Source organism: Alligator sinensis, unplaced genomic scaffold, assembly GCF_000455745.1.
Source record: "Alligator sinensis unplaced genomic scaffold, ASM45574v1 scaffold52_1, whole genome shotgun sequence".
Taxonomy (NCBI): domain Eukaryota; kingdom Metazoa; phylum Chordata; order Crocodylia; family Alligatoridae; genus Alligator; species Alligator sinensis.
Window position 1 is genome coordinate 120,472 of NW_005842152.1, and position 13,329 is coordinate 133,800.

Here is a 13,329-nt window from a genome sequence, read left to right on the forward strand (position 1 = left end):
AAGGTTATCAAGATTTAAATTTGTATCCAAACAATTACTAAAGAAGAGTGAAATACCATGAAGAACTTAGCCCATTCTATTTGAAAAAAAACCCCCTGTCACTTCCATGGCTGGTTTCTGTGATGTCTACACATTTAAGATACAGTTGTGCTACTTGATGTTCAGTTTCTACATTTACTCAATCCTGTTATTTCATCTCTTATCCTAAAGAGAATGTTTGTTGCAAAACAATTGTCCTGCCCATTTTTCCATGCCATGAGAAAATTTACTTCTCAGTAGCTAGTCTTCTAGGCTAGGGACAGACATTACAAATAAACTGGTTTAAGTGATCAGAATCTGGTTTAAACCTATAACAGAACAGATGTTCACTGCACATAAATCAGTTTGAAAATGGCTGAAACTGGTTTTAGATAAACCAGGTTGAATGTAATATCAGACTTAACTGATTTAGGTCAGGCCGGTTTACACAATGTCTATCCCAGACCCCTTGCTGGTTTAAGTTAAACCAGACTCCCCCAGCATCCTAGCATGCTCTGTGGGCTGGGCGGGGCTCTCTGCTCCACAGCAGGGCTGACTCCTCCCCTCTGCTCCTTAGCAAGAGCTTGGCAGAGACTGCAGGCATCTGCCTGACTTCCCCCTGCACCCTCCCTCCCCTCCCCACTCCCTGCTAAGCAGGGATTGCCCAGTCCTCTCTGCCTTTCACAGACACCTCTCAGCATTAGCCAACAGACCACACACTTGCTATGGTCTGTGCCATAGCATATGGGACAAAAGTAGAATCAGTAGGTAGCTGGTAATGTCCCTCTGTTGTTTTCTTAACGGGGTGATAAACACTAAGTTAGGGGTGTTAAACACCATGTTATCAATTTCCTGCTGGGCTGCTCAGGAAGGGAGAGAACCCTTCCCTAATCAGAACATCCTGCTGGGGCCTGACCATGCCCCCCTCAGCTCAGTACTGTGGAAGGGAAGGGAGGGCTACTCTAGCCCCCCCCCCCACCCGCCCACGCTGGCTTCTAGCCTGAGCCACTGCAGGCATGTGCCTGTATTTTGGGGATTTCTGTGCAGTTACAAATGGATTCATCCAAGCCAGGTTAGACTAAATTGAAAATATTGAATCAATTCAAGCTCAGGCTTTTTGCATGTCTGTCCCTATCCCTAAAGATATTGCCTCTTACCCTGTACCACCTTAGTACTCTAGTTTGTCTAGATTAAAGAGAGGTGCTGAAAACAGCTCTAAGAGGTTTCTGTTTGTGTCCATGATTTGACATAAATGATGGGAATGATAGGAATATCACATACACGTTCACCCCTAATTGTCATACTGCTATAAAGTGATTCTAAGATTACTAATCTTGAAGTATGAAATAACAGTGACATTATCCAATGGTCCATCTAGCCCAACATTGTGTCTGTGATAGTGTCAAAAAAGGATGCTATAGAGGGAGAGCATTGAACCAGATATTTCTAGAGTGATCCATCCCCCATTAAATACCCTCCCTGGGATCCACCATTATTAGTTTAGAGATGCCAGAGGAAACATCTCCAACCATTCTGTTCAAAAGCCATTAACACATTCATTCTCCATTAATTTATCCAGTTCCTTTTTGAACTTGTCTGTGCTATCTGTCTCCACCCCCCACCCCCTCCGGTGGCCATGAATTCCACAAGTTAACTGCATGTAGGTTGTTTGTTTTTTTTTTAAGTACTTTCTTCTGTTAGTTTTAAACCTGTCACCTACTAATTTCAGGGGTGCCCCCTAGTTTGAGTATTTTGGGATGTGGTGAATAGCAGTTCCCTGTTCACTTGTTCCACAACCTTCATTATTTCATAGACCTCTATTATGTTCCTCTTTAGTCTTCTGCTTTCTACACTGAAGAGTCCTAGCCTTTTTAGGCTCTCTTGGTACGTGTACTGCTTCATACCAGGATTTATTTCTAATGCCTATAAAAATTAATAAAAAGGTAATAATCTATGGCATACCCATCTCAATGGAGTATGCTAATTAATACATTAAATAATATAATTTTTGAATAATAAAATTTTTTAATAGTGAAAATAAAATTGGAAAAATCTATCTTTAATTTGCATATATATATAGATATATAAAGATATATGCAAATTAAAGATAGATTTTTGTATATATATTTATTGCAAGTAGGTATTTTCAGCTCATGGAAAAAATCAGTAGCATTTGCAGAGAATTGAGAAGCACCATGGGGTGTCTCATTTGTCATTATAATAAGACTGTCAGAGGAAATACACACTTCATATCAGGGTATTTTTAATCATATGCTAATTTTGAAGTAGTTTGTTGTAAAGTGAATAGACTGTTAAAATAATGTTGAGCTTCCTACATTAATAACATTCATAAAATTAAAGACTAATTTAAAGACTACACATTTTTTTAATATCCTATATGATAGCTAAGTAGCATATTTGTCCATGAATAAACTGACATATAGGTATAAAATAAGTTGAATTGCAATTGCTAGATCTCTGCTGGTTTGATTTTTGATAAAGACATCTAATTAAAAGGCAAGTAAACTGGTCTTCACCTGTTTGTAACACTAGTTTGGCAATGGTGATTCTGACAAACCTTCCAGGCTACTCAAAGGGAGGGGGGGGGGCAAAAAATAAACTAATGGTGGGGGCACTGGGGGAACAGAATAGCTCCAGGTCTGGGGCATGTGGCTGAGTTTTCCCAGCCCCAGGGCTGCAATGGGAAACTGTACAGAAGTTCCATGCACCCGTTTGACCTAAACCAAATAGGTCATAGATGGTTTAGGTCAAATCTGGATCACTGCATAGATCCAGATTTATCTTAAACTGGGTTCTGCAATTTTAAAACTGGTCTGTGTGCATGAAACTTCTGTAGAATAACAAGTTTAGATTGATGGCCAGTTACTGAGACTAGGTCTTTAAGTGTAAACTCAACACCACGATGAGCTAAGTTTAAATAAGGTGGCCATTTTGAACCAAATTTAACTTCTTGAAATATCTGTACTTAGCCTTAATATCCAAAAACACTTTCTATGGCTGCTTTTGAAGTTGTTTCTACCATCTAGTGTCTCTGACTGATGGAAGATGATTTCATTTTACATTGTGATTGAAGTAAACATGGAATAACAATGATAGAAACTGGTTTCTAGTCTCCTACAACTTGCTAACATATTGCTAGTATCCATAGGCGACTGGTAGGAGGAGCACAGGGGGGCACATGCCTCCTCTGACAGGGCTGTCCCTGCCACCACCGCTGGCATCTGCAGGTGCTCGCCAGCCCTGTCCTTGCCGCCACCGCCAGCTGTGGCTTCTGCGGGTGTCCCGTGACTCAAGAGGCACAAGTTGCCCATGCTAGTATTACTATGTTAGTGTTTATAAAGATGTCTGCTATTCAGAATTGCAAACTGGAAGAGGAAATCTAAGGCTAAAATTTATAAGCATTTAGCTTTTGTCATTGTCACTGGTAGGTGCTGTAAGGCCTTGGCCCCTTTCTGGTCAGTGCCTTCCTCCCTAGTGATATCAGGGTGAGACCGCACCCCGAGGCCACCTAGATGGTTCCGAGCGCTGCCTCTACTGGCCTGCCATGACTTTGATGTTGATTGATGGGGGAGGCACTTCACTATCAATGGTCTCAGAGGGGTCATGAACTTGGTCTGTATTTGTGAGGCTCCAAACCTTCCCTTTACTCCACCCTTACCATATCCATGGCCTGGGAAGACTCTGCTCCCTGTAATCTCCTCTAGGATGATATCTTCTCAACTATGAGGCCTGCCTTGACCAAAGTTGGGTCTGTTCAGCCGTTAATCTCTCCTGAGTGGATCCCTTGTCTTCAGGCCAATCTGCAGGTAACTAAACATGCCCCAGCCTGGGGTGAACAATAACTTAGAAGACACTAAACTCAAAGAGAAGACATTCGGCATCTGCCGATAGGGTACCGGGGACTCGGACCCCAGGACCCCTCTGCCTCCCTGGGGTGGAAGAAGGACTTTTGTCCATTTCTCCTGAGTACTCTTTCCAGGGACCAACAGATTGGGAGTCAATTACTCCTGAACCCACCACCTGGTGGAACTTGCCCCTTCACCACCGGGCTCTGGGCCAGTTGCTGCCTGTTCCTCCTTCTTCACCAGGCTGCCCACAGTGTTTTGCCATTGCTTACCGCCCTTCTACACCATGGTATCTGTACTCTCCAGAGCAGCCTGATCTTCACTCGGGACTATGAGGACGATCTTCTCTCTGCCGGGACATTCCAGCGAACTTTGGCTCCCCGAGCCCAGACTTGTGGTCTTTCCAGCCAGGCTTCTCTGGTCGGCACTGGGGTTTCTCACTCCATGCCCCGCTTCACCATTCTTACCAGACTCTGCTGCCCGTGTCTCTCTGCCAGCATTTCACCTCTCCCTGCCGGCATCCTGCTCCTCGTCGCCCAGCTCCACCATTTGCCTCCCTCTGCTGGCGTCCAGTTTCTCCCCACCGGCATTCTGTTGGTCCCTGCCCAGCTCCGCCATCTGCCACTCCCCGCCGGCATCCAGCCTCTCCTCTCCCAGGCAGCTGGGTCTCTCCCCAGCTGCCTTTTGATCAGCTTGTGCTGCTGCCAGACCCCTCCCACAGGGCTCACTGATCCGCAGGCTCAGGCAGCTGCGGAACTGCCGAGTCTGCATCAGCATTTCTCCACAGTTGCCACTCATCCTGGCCCCTGCCATGAGTATGGGTGCTCCTCGCGTAGGGACGTCCTAGGACATATTGGGAGGGGGGCTTCTACCTCCCTTCCCACGGTCATCTTCATACATTGAGAGGCACTGAAGATTCCATTGATTTCAAACAAAATTAAGGATAGTCAGTACTTCTGAAAGTTATTAATTTATTTAGGTGTCTAAATGTGGCTTAGGTACCTAATTGTTGATGTCAAAAACTAACTTTTATTCACTAAAACTTTTTTTTTTCAAGACTTCCATATGGTGTGGAAGCTGGTACTGTCAATTGGGTACCAACTGGCATAACAAACACCATACTGTTAAGGCATTGGGGTGACCCCAGAGCCCAAGCTTCCCCCCGCTCCTCCCCCGCCCCCTTCCCCAGCTGCCTGTTTTAGGAGATAGACAAGATCTCATTCCTGGGGTGACTTCATACCCTGGGCCAACCTTAATCACCCTCACTCCAGAACATATCTCCACAGCACTGAAAGAGGAAACTCTGCCACTCTCTGTGGTTTGCCAAAAAAAAAAAAAAAGAAAAAGAAAAAGAAAAGAAAAGCAGCTCTAGAGTAATCCATTATAACTATCAATTTGCCTTCTTATGGCATCTCTTGACTAACATACTACCAGTTCAAAGACTCAGTCAAATGGGTTGCTAACTGGCTGGAGGGCCACACCCAGAGAGTGGTAGTGGACAGGTCATTTTTAACCTGTGGGGATGTGGGCAGTGGAGTCTCCCAGGGCTCGGTCCTTGGACCCACACTGTTCAACATCTTCATCAGTGACTTGGACAAGGGGGTAAAAAGTACCCTGTTTAAATTTGCTGATGACGCTAAGATGTGGGGGGATGTGGGTACACTAGAAGGGAGGAATAGGCTGCAATCAGACCTAGACAGGTTACAGGGGTGGGCAGATGAGAACAGGATGGGTTTCAACACTGACAAGTGCAAGGTGCTGCACCTGGGGAGGAAGAACCAGCAGCATACCTACAGGCTGGGGAACTCCCTTCTTGTCAGTGCAGGAGGCAGAAAAGGATCTTGGAATCATTATTGATGCCAAAATGAAGATGGGCCGACAGTGTGGGGATGCGGTCAGGAAAGCCAACCACACCTTGTCGTCCATCCACAGATGCATCTCGAGCAGGTCCAAAAAGGTGATCCTCCCTCTCTATGCGGCACTGGTCAGGCCGCAGTTGGAGTACTGCATCTATTTCTGGTCACCCCACTTCAGGAGGGATGTGGGCAACGTGGAGTGGGTCGAGAGGAGGGTCACTTGCATGATCAGGGGCCAGTAGGGCAGGCCCTATGAGGAAAGGCTAAGGGACCTGAACCTGTTCAGCCTCCACAAGAGAAGGCTGAGTGGGGATCTAGTGGCCTGTTGCAAACTAGTCAGAGGGGACCAGCAGGCATTAGGGGAGTCCCTGTTCCCCCAAGCACTACCAGGAGTGACTAGAAATAATGGTCACAAGCTGGCAGAGGATAGATTCAGACTAGACATCAGGAGGCGCTACTTTACAGTCAGGGCGACTAGGATCTGAAACCAACTTCCAAGGGAAGTGGTGCTGGCTCCTACCCTGGGGGTCTTTAAGAGGAGGTTAGACGAACACCTTGTTGGGGTCATTTGACCCCAGTACTTTTTCCTGCCATGCCATGGCAGACTTGATGATCTGCTCAGGTCCCTTCTGACCCTACCAACTATGAAACTAGGAAACTCAGCTGAGTCCTAAATGGATTCCCCAAATTCGGGAACAACCAGTCTTTTTTATCAGCTCAGAAGCTAGGGCCAGAACATGTTCTTCTTTTCTAGGGCTTTCCTGAATCTGCCTCTTTTCTAAAGCACTCCCATTAGATTTCATACCTTCCAAATTGCCTATTTGTTTCTGGGGAGAATTATTAATATTATGCAGATGAGTTTTCTTTCTCCACCAGATGGGTGTGACTGAAGGTATATCTGCCCCTGTATCACTCCCCTTTCCTGACAAAAGTTTTGCGCCCATTTGCTTAGCCATTGTTTCAGTCCATACAGGGGAGAAACATGGCATTCTCTGAATTGGAATAGCTATTGTTTCTCCAAGGTCCATTGTCATCACCCTATCTGGTCTAGCAGTTGGGTTCCTTTTGGGTGTAAAAAGGGCTAACTACCCTGCCCAAACCTTTACAGTTACAGCAACTATTGTTTCTTAGCCACATATATCTAGCCAAGATGCATACCAACTGTTACATTATGAAATTACAAAACTATTTTTATATCAAATACTGTAATACAGACAGATGTAAAAATGACAAAACTGAACACAACTTCACATTAGCTACAAACAGGGCACATATACATGACATGCTGACTGTTCAGTAGCTGAAAAATACTGCACAGTAGTGTATCACAGCATGGACAGTACTAATATGCTACTATGCAGTATTATTAGGCTACTGCTCAGTAGCATCACGTAAAAGATGTTTGTCGGTGCTACTGTGCAGTTACTCCAGTTACTGCAGATTTATTTAGTAATTGTTAATACAAGTGCAAAATTAATGCACAGTAACAAGTGTGCAGTAGCATCTCGTGTAGATGCACCTGTAGAAACCAAAAGTTACACAAATAAATCTAATTTAAAAGAATAGTCATGCATGTCACTTGGTGAACCCCAAAGGCAGTTTGGTTTGTGGGTGAATCTGTGACAGTTGGATCTAGTCCAAGCACCGCACCAGAGCTGTTTCAAGACTTCCAGCAGCAGGGACCTGGTTTGCCCTGCACATCCAGTGGCAGGTGCAGATGCAGGGGCACCTTCCAGCCCTAGTTCCCTTTGCTTCATTCCACCGTCCACCAGTGACAGGGACCTGGCTCATCTTAGCATGAGAGGAACAGATGCTCCCATGCTGGCAGCGCTGGGTATGCAGTGGGGAGGGCATGGGCTCCAGGCATGGAGTACTGTGTCCAGTTTTGGGCATCGCACTTCAAAAGGGACACAGAGAATCTGGAGAGGGTTCAGAGGAGGGCCACTCGCATGATTAGTGGCCTTCATGAAAGACCCTACGAGGGGAGGTTGAGGGATCTGGATCTCTTCAGCCTTCACAAGAGACAGCTGAGGGGAGACCTTGTAGCTGCCTATAAGTTTATCAAGGGAGGACAACAGGGAATTGGAGATGCGCTATTTACCAGAGCGCCCCTAGAAGTAACTAGGAATAATGGGTGTACAAACTAGTGGAGAGTAGATTCAGGTTAGACATTAGGAAGAATGTTTTTTTATAGTAAGGGTGGCCAGAATCTGGAATGGCTTCCAAGAGGGTGGTTCTATCACCTAACTTGGAGGTCTTCAAGAGGTGGCTTGATAGTCACATGGCTGGGGTCATCTGACCTTGGTCCTCGTTCCTGCCGGGGGAGGGGTCAGACACAATGATCCATTGTGGTCCCTTCCAACTCTACAGTCTATAAATCTATGAATCTATGGGGGTTGCACGTCCTCATAAGTGGAGTTATGAGATGTGGTACACAGTGCTGGGGGTCAGTGTTAGGGGGACACAGCTGTCCAACCCTGTCATGGTAAGCATTACTATACTACTGCTTAGAATACATTTTTACTTGTAAGAGGGCACAGTAATGCTTACTACAATTTAAATAAAATGCATGCTAAGTGTCCAAAGTAACAAGGCCCTAAAGACCTGAATTTTTTAATACACAAATGATGTCCTTAATATGAACATATTTTTTTGAAAATTCAGCAAAAAAAAATTTACATTTTGACATGCACAGTTAGGTTTCTGTTGATCTAGGTGTGAACCAGGTGAAAATGGTGTGATCATTAGGACATTTTTATTGGTAATCTGAAATCAGAAATCCCTCTTAGAGCTGTGAACTGACAGTTAAATGTAAAAGCACCCAGAACACTGATAGATAATGTACTTAACTGCCTGTCTAAACTGTGTAAAAATTTGCAAACTCATATTGTTATAATATAGTTTGACTTGAGTAAAGGTAGTCCACATCGTATCCAGAACATTGTGTTGAACACCTTTTTATGTAAGAAATAGGTTTACCTTCACCAAATCATTGACCAAGTTAAAGTATAACTCTCAGTGTTTGCAAGCTAATTTAGTTGTCTAATCAAAGTGACACAGGGAGCTCCTACACATATGGAAGGAGCCTGCTCCAATGTGCTGGAAATCCAGCATGTCGGAGCAGACTTGATTAATTGAGTCTGCTGGAGCACGGAAGTTGGCGCTATCCAGCAGCCTCACATGTCATGTGTATTAGTGCCATTACACGTCTCAACGCTGACAAAATGGCAGTGAGGCACTTTGAAATAAAATGCATCTAATTAACTTTAGTTCAAAGTGTCCCGCCATCATTTTTTCAGAACAGACATGTATGGCTATACTGATACACGTGACAAGCGGGCACTTTTAATTAGTGCAGCTTGGTAATTAAAGTGCCTGGCGTCATGTCTGGGAGCACATGTAAAAATGCTCTGTGTGATCACAGAGAGGCTTTTCAGTTCTTCAGCAGTTGAACTGAGCCCTTGATTTCATACAGGGCCAATAATGAACACAACAGATATTAAACTGTTAACAAAACTAGAAACACTACAGCCTGATTCAAAGCCCATTAAAGTGAGTTAAAAATAACTTTTCTTAACTCTGTTGGCTTTGGCTCAGACTCCTAATTTTTTAATGAATTCCTTATACAAAAACAACTTGTCTACAGCCTTTTCTTGCCACTCCCTTTGGGAGGAAAATGCTTTGTATGTTATATCTGTGTACAAAGTGTAGAGGGAATTGATGTTAAAAATGTTTCCAGCTGAAAGTAGAGTTAAAGGATCACTTGTCTTTCCTTCTCTAAAAAATTATTATGATCCTGTCAACATTACATAATTATTTGCTGATGTGTTCTGTGATTGAATCTTCAGGGTTTGTTTGTTTTTCCCTTAATCCAGTAGCACATATGTAACCAACGTAGCATTGTGTTGTATTCCAATTACCATTTTTCTTCATGATCTTTTTTCCCTTTCACTCATTGCAGCGTTGTTTCAAATCAGACTGTAAATTCTTCAGAGTGTTTCTGCTGATACAGCACTAATCATGATTCTTACTGGGGCTCAAGCTGTTTGGAATTTATTTATTTTTTAATTTTTTGAATAATTTTTATTAGCAAAGCAGTGATTCATACACACACACACACACACACACACTGGGAATGTTAAGTCTCAGTGTGTGCATTTACTTGAGATGCTGACTGAAAAATTCTGCACAGTAGCATGTCACACGATGGACAGTGCTAATATGCTGCTGTGCAGTATTATTAGGCTACTGGACAGTAATGTCACTTTAAAGACGTTTGCTGATGCTACTGCACAGTAACTGTGGTTACTGAGCATTTGTTTAATACTTGCTAATACAAGTACTGAATAAATGCGCAGTAACAACTGTGCAGTAGCTTCGTGTGTAGATATGCCCAGTAATTATGTAACTTGAGAGAGACTGATGTCAAATCATTATGGTTTTTAATAGTAGTAGATTAACATTCAACCTTTCTAAATATCTTATTTTGAATCTAATTTGAAAGAAATTTTCCAGCACAGGATTTTTCCTTCTTTTCTTCAATGAGAAAAATATGAATTTCACATACAGCATGATATTAACTCACGATATCACCTATCTTCCTTTCTTCATTTTTAGGTCCTTTAAGTTCTGGTACTGACCTTTCCAACCACTACTATGGCACAAACAGCAGTTCTGTTGCAGCTGCCATCCTGGTACCATTCTTTGCTCTAATATTATCAGGGTTTGCATTTTACCTCTACAAACACAGGTATTGTCAATGTTATTTCTTCAAAAACTTAATACATTTTTTGTTTAAATTTGGGCGGATAAATGTTCTGGGACCTGGGGAATATGGTGGTAAAACATTTTAGAATGTCTTCCTTACTCTAAAAAGGAAAAATATGCCTGAGTTCTCCCACACAGAAGTTCATTGCAGAACAATTCTTAATGGCAAACATTTAAAGAAATGAGTCACCATGTTAAGGAGCCAAAATCTATAAAACTTTTTGGTTCGTTAGGTTGAATCAGATTAAAATTTTAGGGCAGATAATTTATCCTATCATTTTAGAGTTTTATTAAATATAATATATGCTGATTCCTTCAATGTACTTATAGTATTAATTATAAAAGTTAGAAAATCTATAAATCCCATGAGGCAATAGCCTGTAATGCAACTACTTACAGTGCATGCTGAATAAGCTTATAGAAAATACTTCTGTAATTGGAATAGCCTCATCTTATATGTAAATTATGCAAATTTGGTTCATAATGTCTGAATAAATCCCTTGAGTTGTCAGAAATGTAGTGGAGAAACCTGCATCTGTATATGCACTAAAATTTTGCTCCTACCAGTTAATGGTGTTGGACTAGAACTTTATCATATAGAAGAAATATATTTTTTGTGACCAGCTGTAATGCCTTATGGCTTTCACCTGTTTTACTTGTAATTTTCAAAATGGCATTTTAATGAAAAAAAAAGTTTTTCTAGCCATACTCTTGTGGGCTCTTTGGTCCTTCATCTCATCATGGTACTTTTTGATATCAAGAATGAAAGTTAAAATACTGTACTCCGCCATGGGCCTATGCCATAATTTTATAACTTGGCTATCCACCTACCTCGTCATTACATGGTATGGCAAAAAGAAAGTGATAAGGGGTTTAGACCGGTGAACTCCAGTTAACGTGCTGTATATTTTGACAAATAACAGTGTCTTTGACTGGGAAAAAATGTTTAAGAAAATCCCTTTGATCTCTGGTCAAGACTCTGTTACAGGGAGAGATTGTGCTGTACAACCTACTCTTCATTTCTAAATGTGCCCAGTACCAGAATGGGGGGAAAATGTTATATAGCAGCAAGGAGTCACAAGAGTTTAGGTCCTGTCAGAACATGGAATGTTGAAGGCACAAGATGCCCGACTAAGTCTACTGTTAGAAAACCAAATCAACAGAACTGTACTAGATGTACAACCTAAAGGATGCTTATTTTAATATACTTAATGAAGGTTTATTGCATGTTATATGATCCTTGGGACTAAATAATTGATGAATTTTTATTCTAACTAAAAATGATAAAAATTTAAAAATGGTCTTCAGAAGAACATTTGTATTTATTTTGTTTATGGTAGTGTTTGCTACAACCTTGCTGCTCTGATACTTTTATCAAACATTAAAACCTAGTGATTTATATAAGGGGATGTTACTCCTTAACTTGCCACATTTACTCAGATCCAAGATGAGAATTTCACCCGCATTAAGCATGGGGAAAAGCCCCTTGTCTTTGATTCAAGTACAGGCCAGGGGACATGGGGGTCAAGACACAGGCAGTTGTTGTGGCTCTGACGCTGGTCCTGTTCTGGGCTCAGGGTCAGGATCAGAGATGGAGTTGGAACTGCTACCTCTGCCACCCTGACACTTACCTCCCCTCTACTGCCACTTCTTCCAATCCTCCCCACACAATGCCTATCCTCCCCACCCATCATTGCTGCCAGCTCCAGCTCTGGCCTTGGCCTCAGCCCCAGCCCAGCCTAGCTCCAGGCTGAAACATGGAACACATGGTTTCTCTGGCCCTGCCTAGCCACATAGAAGTGGTTGCATCAGTAGCAGCTCAGGCTATATGGTATATGGTTTCTCAGGCTATATGGTATATGGTTTCTGACCCAGAAACAGGGTCAGAGTTGCTGCCATCAGCGCCAGTGCTTCGTGACCAGACATGACAGGAGCAACCATGTGCTCTCTGTCCCTGGCCAGAGTTGGAATGGGGCTAGAGCTGGGGCCAGAGTTTAAGTGGTGGTGGAAGGGGAAAGGAGAGGAAGGGTACAGAGGTAGTGGTCAGGGGTTCAGAGGCAGTGGAGGAGAAGGGGTTGCCAGTGGTGGGGTGGCAGAGGTGGCAGCATTGCGGGGGAGGTAAGTTTTCAACTTAAAGGATCACTTTTCTTTCCCCTTCTAAAAAATTATTATGTGGCTCTTAACAGTAGGTGGGTGAGGAGGGGGCAGTGCCAGTGGGTGCAGGCACGGGTGGCAGGTGGGAGGGTGGGCAAATGGTAGGAGGCTCGTGCCAGGGTATGCAGGCACCAGGGAAGCAGGCAGCCAGTGGTGGTGGGGACAGGTTCAGGGGGCAAGGGGTAAAACCTTGACTCCCCTGCTGCTTGCCCTCCCACCATCTGCCCCCTTACCACTGGTTCCCTGCTGCAGTGGTAAGGGGGGATGAACTTAAGATGACTCCCAGATAATTAGATTCTAAACATGAAAAATTATACATTATTTTTCCATGAGTGTAATCTAATTATTGGGGGGTCTTACATTCTAATTATTGGAATCTTCCTTTGAAAGTTATCTTGGATTTGGGTAAATATAGTAAAGTTGGAATAACTATTTTTTCTTTTCTGTATTTTCTCAGTATACTATTCCAGTAAAACAAGATGTTTCAGATAGATTATCAGTGTCATATTTAAGATCATGTCCAGAATCAGGAAATTGATTATTAGTGCACAGGCCCATATGAAAACACAATATTAACTGTATCAATTGACACTGATTACTATTCTCCATTCTAGAAAGGCTCGGGATGAAATTTTGTGCAGAACCTCATACAACATAGAAATCAAAGC

At 43.0% G+C, this 13,329-nt stretch overlaps 1 long non-coding RNA gene across 1 annotated transcript in view; it reads left to right on the top strand.

Moving 5' to 3' along the window:
* Nucleotides 1–10,390, top strand: part of LOC112550577 — an 18,006-nt gene extending 7,616 nt beyond the window's left edge. The window contains exon 3 of the long non-coding RNA XR_003094500.1: nt 10,358–10,390. This is a non-coding gene — a long non-coding RNA (uncharacterized LOC112550577). The remainder of the gene's footprint in view (nt 1–10,357) is intronic.
* Nucleotides 10,391–13,329: the final 2,939 nt, after the last annotated feature.